We start from the raw sequence: 10279 nt of genomic DNA, 5'->3' as shown, positions 1-10279 counted from the left end.
CTGAGAGAAAAAGATAAGTCCCCTATGAGGAGTTCGTTCAAATACAAGGTGAAAAATTCACAGAAAATGACCACGGAATTCAAAATGGCCAACTTTGACGGCACGCCACGGACACGCCCTTCAACGTACAGTCACAAATAGCACAACTTGTAATCGGCAACATTTTTCAAGTGTACTGTCCAGTTTTGAAGCAGATCTGATAAATTCCCTAGGAGGAGTTTGTTCAAATACAAGGCGAAAAAGTGAAAATGACAAACAAAATGGCAATGTGGAGAAATAGCCCACTTCCTTTTTTGACGAAAAATCAACAGGAAGTGCTAATTTTATAACAGGCTTATTTTTTGAAATATCAAAATACTTTAAATTACATTTTTTGCCAGGACGGTCACCAGATGCTAAGTGAAAAGTTTTGTGCGAATCGCACAAAAGCACATGGATGGAACACGGAAACGTAGTTTTTGGACATTTCTGCGCTCTAGCGGGGAAAAAAAATCCAGGCAGAAGTGGGAGTGGCCTATATAGGGAGATGCAGCTCCATTCGCCGAACGCGAACACGAATAATGTAACTTGATGTAACCCAATTTAAACCATAATTTGTTAATGGAAAAACCATTCCACATACCCACCAAATGCCAAAATTATTGATTATTTCAAAGATTTGTATATGGCAAAACACACTTTTATGACTGTATGATTTAAATATTGTTTCTTTTTACAATAAATATCACAAGGGAAAAGGGAAATAAAATCTAACTGGGACTCCAGCAAAAAGGATCATTTTTGTACAGTCCCTAACGTTTACTGCTGATATCCAGTATGCAGTGTAAGTATTTTATTGCCTAATCAATGTGTGTGCTGTATTCTATCCCCAGCTCCTCTTGCTGCACGTCGAAGTGTCCTTGAGCAAGACACTGAACCCCCGATGCTCCTGATGCATCGGTGTATGACTGTGTGAATGCTTAGTTTCCGTTCTGGTTCTGCTATATAAGTACAGTCCATTTACCATTTACCCATAGACATAGACTGGTGCTGTATCTTTCTCGACAGGCCTGTACTGCAGCTTCTTCAAGTCATACTTGTTTGATTGCATTCCTCTATTTGCCCTACAGCAGTACAGTTACAAAACACACACACACACACACACACACACACACACACATCTAAAGAAATGCATATCTACTGTGCTACACACAAATATCACCTCCATATCATCATAAAGAACCATGTTTGCTCAGTGTGGAAGTCAGTGAGCTGGTGCTGCGCTGATGTTTTATTGTTAAAGGTAAAGGGTCAGTTCACCCAAATCACACACAATCCCCCCCAGCAACCAACCAAACAAACAAAACAAAAACCAAAACAAAGCACGAGTGGTGTGGACCCAAATGATCATATTTCATCTAATTAAAGGTGCCGTAAGTGAAATCAGCATTTTGGCTAACTTCCTGTCCATTGCAGTTAGCAGCCCCTCCCTCACCCCCATGTCACCACACTGACTTTCTGCCGGCTGCCTTTGAGAACTGTCTTTGTGGAGTTCTGTCTCCTGATTGGATAAAAATGAAGAAGGAAATGTATTCTCTGTTTACTGCAGAAAGGAGGGAACAAAAAACTAAACACTTATAGCACCTTTAAGTTTTGAGGTAGCATGCTTCTGTTCCATACCGCATGAAGGTGAATGAAATGTAGTCTTTAGTGATAATTTTATTGTAAAATGAAAGAAAAGATGGAGTCCCCAGGCAGAGCTTACAATACCCATGCCTTTTAAAATGATATCTACTGGGAGTTCCGGTTATGGCGGCAGAGTGAACGGCAGCACGCTCTTGAGCTCTCCTGATATTTCATGATTATCACGTAACCTGTAGTGCTTTACAGCCCATTTCTCTACTTTCTATATATTGACGAACACCCAAGACGTTGACATAGACCAAAGTGCCAAATGCCACCTAAAAAACCAGACGAAAAGAAAAATAACGGACAGAGGGCGGCTGCTACGGCTGGCGCTAACATGGCTAGCTCTAAGTCGTTGCAAGCTAACATCGACAGCTTCATGGACCCTGGTTTCTGAGAGAGATGGAAACTGGAGCAAAAATGCACCGAGCTCGAGCAGTCAGTCACCAGCCTGCAACAAGACCATGACGAGCTGGCCGAGAAACACTCCCGGGCTGAGGCTGAACTTTGGGCACAACTCGAGAATCGTCAGAGAAGGAAGAATTTGAGGATCGCAGGGTTCCCGGAGGGAATTGAAGGTAACCTGCCTTCTAGGAAGACCATAATAAACACGCAGAGGGACCACGGAAGGCCTTTAAACTTCTCCACTACAAGGACACCGAAAACATCTTGCACGGTAACTCCAAAATAAACATTCCCTGATCTATCTCCAACCTTGCACAAGAAGCAAGGACCTTATCAGACCACGCTGCTTTGTTAGTAACTATACCTGCATCCACACCAATTACCTGGTGTAACAGATGGAGATTTACCTCAACGATTCAGAATTTGTGAATATGATTGGCAGGGAAGTTGACTCTTTTTTAAATATAAATCAAAACACTGCAAACCCTAACATTGTATGGGATGCTATGAAAGCTTACCTCAGAGGTCAAATAATAACTTACACCTCAAGTAAACGCAAAAAGTATATAACCAAAATCCAATATCTTGAAAATAAGATTAAGAAACTAGAAAGACAACATGTACAGTCATGTGACAGTATCATTCTCCAACAACTGAAAGCAAAACAGCTGGAATGTAACATGCTTAATACACATAAGACAGAAAATGCTATAAAAAAGAATGAAACATAGATATTATGAACAGGGAGACAAGGCAGGGAAGCTTTTAGCTTTGCAGATAAAGAAAGAGGAGACAAACATGGCAATATATACAATCCAAAAGGATGACACATTTACTAGTAATCCTAAAGAGATTTATGAGGCTTTCTTGAGTTATTACCAGTCATTGTATACATCTCAAGGATGTAACACTGTGAGTATACAGCATTTTTTGGATAATCTCGCTCTTCCTACACTATCTGATGATAAGAAGGAGACACTAGAGGGCAGTATTACAAAAGAGGAAGTGATGAAAGCTTTGACCTCACTTCAGGAAAATCGCCAGGTCATGACGGATTTCCCATGGAATTTTTCAAAGCATTTATTCCCTAAACTCTGCAGCTCGTACAGGCCTATTTCAATCTTGCCCAGTGAATATAAATTTTTTTCTAAAGTCCTTGCTCTACGACTTAAAAAAGTACTTCCTGGCGTTATCAACACAGACCAAACAGGATTCATTCAGAATAGATCATCAATTGACAATGTACGATTATTTTTTGATATAATTTACAGCTCCAAGTCTGACCAAAACCTGTGGGTTGCAGTATCACTTGATGCAGAAAAGGCGTTCGACTGCATAGGGTGGCAGCACTTGTTTGAGACGATGGGAAGAATGAACATAGGTCCCAAATTCACCAACTTGGTCAAACTGCTTTACAAACACCCTACAGCACAAATACAAACTAACAAAGACATCTCAGCCAGATTTGTTCTATCACGTAGCACTAGACAAGGCTGTTGCCTTTCGCCTCTATTATTTGCTATCGTGATTGAATCGCTAGGTACGGCTATAAGGTCTAACCCAGCCATTCATGGTATACAAATGGGTGACTGTATTCAGGCTTTGTCGCTATATGCGGACGATATATTGGTATACCTCTCAAGTCCAGGTGAATCTATCCCAGCTCTTATGGACACACTGACAGTATATGGTAAAATATCTGGCTATAAGATTGATAAAAATAAAAGTGTTGTCATGCACCTCAACGCCAAAGCTAAAGCTGAACCTCCTGATACTATGTTTCAATGGAGCCCTAATCACATTACCTATCTTGGACTTAAAATTCCAAATGAAGAGTATAATTCATTTTCCCTTAACTATACACCATTACCAAAAAAGACAAAAGAGGACTGTAATAGATGCAATGATTTACCTTTGTCTTTAATTGGGCGTAATTGCATAAAAATGAATGTATTACCAAAATACTTGGATCTTTTCCAGATGTTACCAATTCCTGTCCTGAAGAAATTCTTTAAACAACTCAACCTTTGCATCACACAGTTTATATGGAGAAACAAACCACCCAGGATAAAGATGACAATATTTCAAAATCTTCTAGAAAAAGCTGGACTGAAAGTCCTCAATTTTGAGCGTTTCTATTGGGCAGCACAAACTAGAGCAATATGGGTCTGGCAAACAGTGCAAGTCCATTCACCTAAGTGGAAACAAATTGAACAGAACCATTTAACAGAGTTGAAACTGGAATCAGTTTCATATATCAGCTCGCTTAGCTCTCTTTTGGTTACAACAACATACCCAGTTATTGTCCATACTTATAAGATCTGGCAGCAAATTCGGAAGAAAACGGGCTGTATTCAACCTATTTATGACAAATCCCCTTTCCACTCCAATCCCTCTTTACCTAAAGCCCTTAGAGACGGTATTACAAACCTATGGTTTACATAAGGTATTACAACTTTTGGGAATTTGTTTAAAGATGGAACCCTTCAGACTTTTGAAGGGCTCTCATCTCAGTATGGACTACCCCACACCCATTTTTTCAAATACCTCCAGGTTAGGCACTTTGTTATCTCCAAACAAGGTGGCCATCTTCAAACATTAAAAGAGCAGCCTCTAGATAAACTTGTGCGTAGTAAACAGGGAGTGAGGGGGTTTATATTCTACTCTTACTCAGGAATTTCTTCATGGTCAGGCCCCTTCATATCTTAAAGAGCTCATAGTACCCTATTACCCCTCTAGAACACTACGTTCTCTAAATGCTGGGCTACTTGTGGTTCCTATAGTCTCTAAAAGTAGAACAGGAGCCAGAGCCTTCAGTTACCAAGCTCCTCTCCTGTGGAACCAGCTTCCAGTTGTGGTTCGGGAGGCAGACACCCTCATCACATTCAAGAGTAGGCTTAAGACATTCCTCTTTGATAAAGCTTATAGTTAGGGCTGGATCAGGTGAGTCCTGAACCATCCCTTAGTTATGCTGCTATAGGCCTAGACTATCGGGGGATTTCCCATGGTGCACTGAGCTCCTCTCTTCCTCTCTCTTTCTGCACTCATGCATGTCCCATTAATGCATGTTACTAACTTCACTTCTTCCCCGGAGTTCTTGTGCTTTCTTGTCTCGCAGGTTCTTATCGATCCTGGTGGAGCCTCCTGCCGTGGTCCTGCTTGATTGCCATTGCCAATACTGTTGTTGCTGTGCACCTGTCTGTCTGTCTCTCCCCTCTCTCTCTCTCTCTCTCTCTCTCTCTCTCTCTCTCTCTCTCTCTCTCACCCCAACTGGTCGAGACAGACGACCACCCACCTAGAGCCGGAGGATCTGTCCTAGGTTTCTGCCTTTTAACAGGCAGTTTTTCCTTGCCCTTGTTGCCAAGTGCTTGCTCATGGTGGTACTGTTGGGTCTCTGTAATTAATGTTTTAAAGAGTTCGGTCTAGACCTGCTCTATTTGAAAAGTGTCCTGAGATAACTTCTGTTATGAATTGGCGCTATACAAATAAAATTGAATTGAATTGAATTGAATTGAATTTCTCCGATTATAGGTTGGGAAGAGCTAAGAGTGAAATGTAAATGGGAAGAAGACCTGGAGGGTAATTTTGAAGAAGGGGATTGGGAATCATTGTGTACTAGTAGTCAGTGTTTTTCTTTTAAATCTAGACATAAAATTACACAATACAATCTTATTCATAGAACATACTATAAATGGACCTGTACTTGTATAGCGCCTTTCTAGTCTTCCGACCACTCAAAGTGCTTTTACACTACGTGCCACATTCACCCTTTCACACACATTCACTCAGTGATGGCAAAGCCCATCAAACAGAGACTAACATTCATACACACTCACACAGCAATTCGGGATTCAGTATCTTGCTCAAGGATACTTCGACACGTGGCACCAGGAGCCGGGGATCGAACCCACAACCTTCTGATTAAGGAACGACCCGCTCTGCCTCTCAGCCCCAGCTGCCCACTATACCCCTGACAGATTACATAAAATAAAGTCTCAGTACTCCCAGTTTTGTCCAAGATGCAAATCGGGAATAGGAACGTTGGTACATATGTTTTGGACTTGCCCTTGTCTTAATTCATATTCGGTGTCTATACTCAATGTGCTTAGTGATATTACAGGACTAACCATCCCTGCAGAGCCAAGAGTAATACTCCTGGGGACACATCGAGAAGTCAAAAACCAACCAAATTTATTAGATTGCCCTTATACAGCCAATAAATGTATAGCATGCATGGAAAGATGTATCACCACCTACATGCAGATGGACGAAGAACAGCATCATGCAACCAAGGAAAGTATGTATAATTGAAGGGTAAACCGGAGAGTTTCAAAGATCGGGGGGTTTTCTAGCATATGTGGACATGGAGTCCACAATCCTTTTATATTTAAACAATGTCATGTGATTGTTAAACATGTTTATTCAACATTTGGTGCTGTTTCTAGCTTTATTTTTATTTGTTTTAATTTTCTTTTCTACCTCTCCCTGCTATTTATTCCCTCTCTGCAACAGTTTTGTTTTAGGCTAATTTTATTTTTGCTTGTTTGTTTTATGATATATTGAAGGCTTGTATTTACTCTTACTTATTTGACTTGGTACATACTCTGTAGGAATGTCGGACCTGTAGGGGCGGGTTGAGTGGGAGGGAGGGAGGGAGGGAGGGTGGGATGGGCTGATCTGGTACCTACTTGATATATTGTTGTACATTATCCTTTCATTCAGCTCTAGGGTTGTTATGTAAAAAATCCAATAAAGATATTGTTAAAAATAATATCTACTGTATGTAATAGAGTGCTGCAGGCCAGTGGGATTTTTGGATATAATCTCAGTGGCGAACACTTTAGGCTATAAACCAACTACACCACAGTGGTATGACTTGAATCTTGTAATTGTAAAAAATCTAGTTGTAAAGTTTGACTTAGAATAGTTTATGAGAGTGTGAGTTTAAACACAACAAGGCTGTTTCAAGACACTCAAAAGCTTCAAAATTCAAAATATAGTGAAAGTTTAATCAAATATGAAAATTAATAAGTTATCTACTCCAGCTTTAAGCTTGTGTTAAACACAGACCTTATTCAGGCTTCTAACAATTCAAAAACCCATTGACTTTAAGGAGAGAGAACAGAGGTGCTAAAATGCTAACTCAATTCCAGGTTTTCGGACTCATTGCTGCAGCAGCAACAGTTTTGTTTGGACTCTAACAAGATGTGGTCAAGATCATCTTGATTTTGAAAGTAAAGCTGGAACATTTGGACATTTTGGCGACTCCTAATGGTAGCATCAAAGAAGACACTGTGGCAGACAGTAAGGGATGCTGCTGCCTCGCATCAACGTACCCAGCAACTCCCAGTAAATGTCAATGTTTCTTGTGAGCGAGTGAAGTTTTTGTCCTGATGGTGGAGCTAGAGGAATGAACATAAGTCTTCTAGGGACCATAATGCATTTCAGGTTTCATATCAGGTATTTTGCTCTGAACACTGTTGCAGTCAACTGGAGGCCCCACAGACTAACCACTCTGTAGATCTCCTCGGCTGCCTGTTATCCACATGGCAGCCGCCCTGATTACTACCCCTGGCTCTCCCTGTGGACCTTTAAATACACTGTAAAAGAACATGTAAGTTTACAGAGTTTTCCCCATTTATTTTACAGATTATTTTCTGTATTTTATACAAATACATGGAAATTGTAAAAATAGTGTGTCAATTTACATTATGTAAAATAATGTAAAAAAACTGTAACTGTAAATAATCATAAAATTACTGCTTATTTAAAGAAAATCTCCTTTTTTCAAAAAGAAAATAGTTTATTTAATAGATTCAACTGTTAAATTCCAGTTTAATAGTGTAAAATACATTAATAAAATTACGCATCTGTGACAAAAGATATCTTGTATGATTATGGAAGTTTTCACAACAAGAACTTTGAATGAATGTTTTTTATCAGTGTATTAGCACAGGTAAACTGTCAAAATACAGTTTTTATCGGTGAAAACAGCAATAATTACTGTGATTTCACAGAGGGTGACTTTTATTACAGTTCTATAACTTAAATTTCAGATTAAAATAAGAAAAATGAAATAATAACAGCACTGTAATATAAATGAAAGTCTGATTATTTATATTATAGCAGTATTGATAGGTCATTTCATTCTTTTTGTAAATATATTTAATCAAACATTAAAGGCCAAAACATTGCACAAGCTTTTATGTAAAACTAAAGCTAAGAACTGTATATTAATTATAGAAAATTACTGTATTTTTACATGTCTCTTGTTTACTGTTATTTTAATGTATTTTGGAATATTACCTTTTTTTTTTTTTACTATGTTTTTTTTTACAGTATAAGTGCACACACTGGGCAGATCATCGGTAGCATGTCACTGTGTCAACTGGAAATGCTGCAAAGGCAAATGAAGAGATGTTTGACATTGAACATTGCCTGTTGTTGCTCAGGCTCTGGCTCTGGTATGAAAACCCTGCAGCAGCTCTGGGTGGGATTGCAGCTGCCTTCTGCATCCACTCTGCAGTGAGCTGTGATGTTACATGATAAGACACAAGCAATATCTGCTCACATGCAAGCCAATGTACTAGATTCACCTGTATTTGACTGCTACATTGAAGATGTGTATATATGCAGCGCGGTCCTTGTGGGGTCCTTGTGGGCAAATTGTCAGTGTTCATTGTGGAATAGGTGATGTGCAGCTCTCCTGATGACAAAGCTGCCCTGTTGTTCTCCTCTTTCTCTCCTGGTAGGAAGGCATGGGGCTTGGTGACCTTGAATTATTTTTAGCACAATGGGGGCGCTGCAAACTGGGAGCAAGGCTTAGAGACACTCCGTGGAGTCTGCAGCTTACCACAGCCGGGTGGAACTACAGAGGCAAACAGCTGATGGAAACACGTGTGGAGCAGCCACGCTACTCCAATCTTGAGTCTATGCAGTCTTTTACAACATTGGGTCTTATTTTCCGGATTGTGACCAGCAGTTATAAGAACATTTTACTCACCGAGTTAATTTCTATTACTTGGGAACACAGCTACATTAAAATAGCAGAAACACGAGCAGTCTGCCAGTCAGACAGGCTTTAACAGTTCTGCCAGATTATCTAAACCACTTGAGTGGACCTGAAATGTTATTGCAGAAGAAATGTGTGTATCGGCATCAGGGCTGTGTATTGACAAGAAAATTGCCATATCACCATATAGGGGTTACGATTCAAGATGTTGTTTTGATTGTTTTTGATATATTGTGATCAGTGTTGGGCAGAAATGCACTACTAGTAATACAATTTTAGTATTATTATTAGTTACCCCTCAAAAAAATTACTCATTACAACTGTCTACTGATTTGATCCAACAATCTAAAAATTTGTTTTCGTAATTGTGCATGTCACCAAGCAGGAAGCCAGCTTAGAAGATGGAAATGCTAGCAGCTGGAAATATTCCCATTACTCTGATTTTACCAAACTAAACTGGAACTAATGACGTTTCAGTCAGACAACTCACGTTTGAAATTTTTATCACAGCAATATAGCATATTTAGATTTTGGCGTCTAGGCTCTGATCTCATTATTATGTAGATATGTTTACATAGAGATATTGGGGAGTGATGCGCAAATACCTTAACCCCCAGTCGGAGCCTACAGGTGGATGCTGGGGTGGTGGTGGGTCTTACAGCGCAGCAGGCAACAATAGCTTACAGATCAGCAGGCAGCAATACGAATGCAGGGCAACATCGACAAAGCAGACGGAGAGCTGGGAAATTGTGCAGTTTAAATAGACTGCCATTGGAAAGGTGCGCTTGGTTAGTGATTATGGAGTAAGGCATGTCATGTGAATAGCAGCGCAGCTACGAGCTCCATTTGTGGCAGATATGTGATGGATGAAATGTTTGAATCTGTCTTTCAGACAGATCCTTGGGAAAGTACTGGTTACAAGCAACAGTAGACCCTCAGGTAAGATAGACTGTGTCTCTGAATAACAGAAGTTGTTTAAAGGATCATCAGTTTGAGCAAGGTGTGCTTTTCATCTAGCCTGTGACTTTTATGGATTCATAGGCTGATTTGAAGCCATGGCTTTTATATATATATATATATATATATATATTATTATTATTATTTTTTTTTGCTGACATAGACATGGGGGAGAAAGAGAGGGAATGACATGCAGCAAAGGGTTGCTGTGGTAACACCCAGACTGAGCCTTGGTACACA

The 10279-nt window shown here is 39.8% G+C and overlaps 1 protein-coding gene across 1 annotated transcript in view; it reads right to left on the bottom strand.

The window, feature by feature from the left end:
* sstr1b (somatostatin receptor 1b) overlaps window positions 1–10279 on the bottom strand; it is a 251490-nt gene that overhangs the window by 11776 nt on the left and 229435 nt on the right. The window lies entirely within an intron of this gene.

The sequence above is a fragment of the Dicentrarchus labrax genome, unplaced genomic scaffold (genome assembly GCF_905237075.1).
Source record: "Dicentrarchus labrax unplaced genomic scaffold, dlabrax2021, whole genome shotgun sequence".
NCBI lineage: Eukaryota > Metazoa > Chordata > Actinopteri > Moronidae > Dicentrarchus > Dicentrarchus labrax.
The sequence above is the reverse complement of the archived record's forward strand: the minus strand, read 5'-3'. Positions and strand labels throughout refer to the sequence as shown.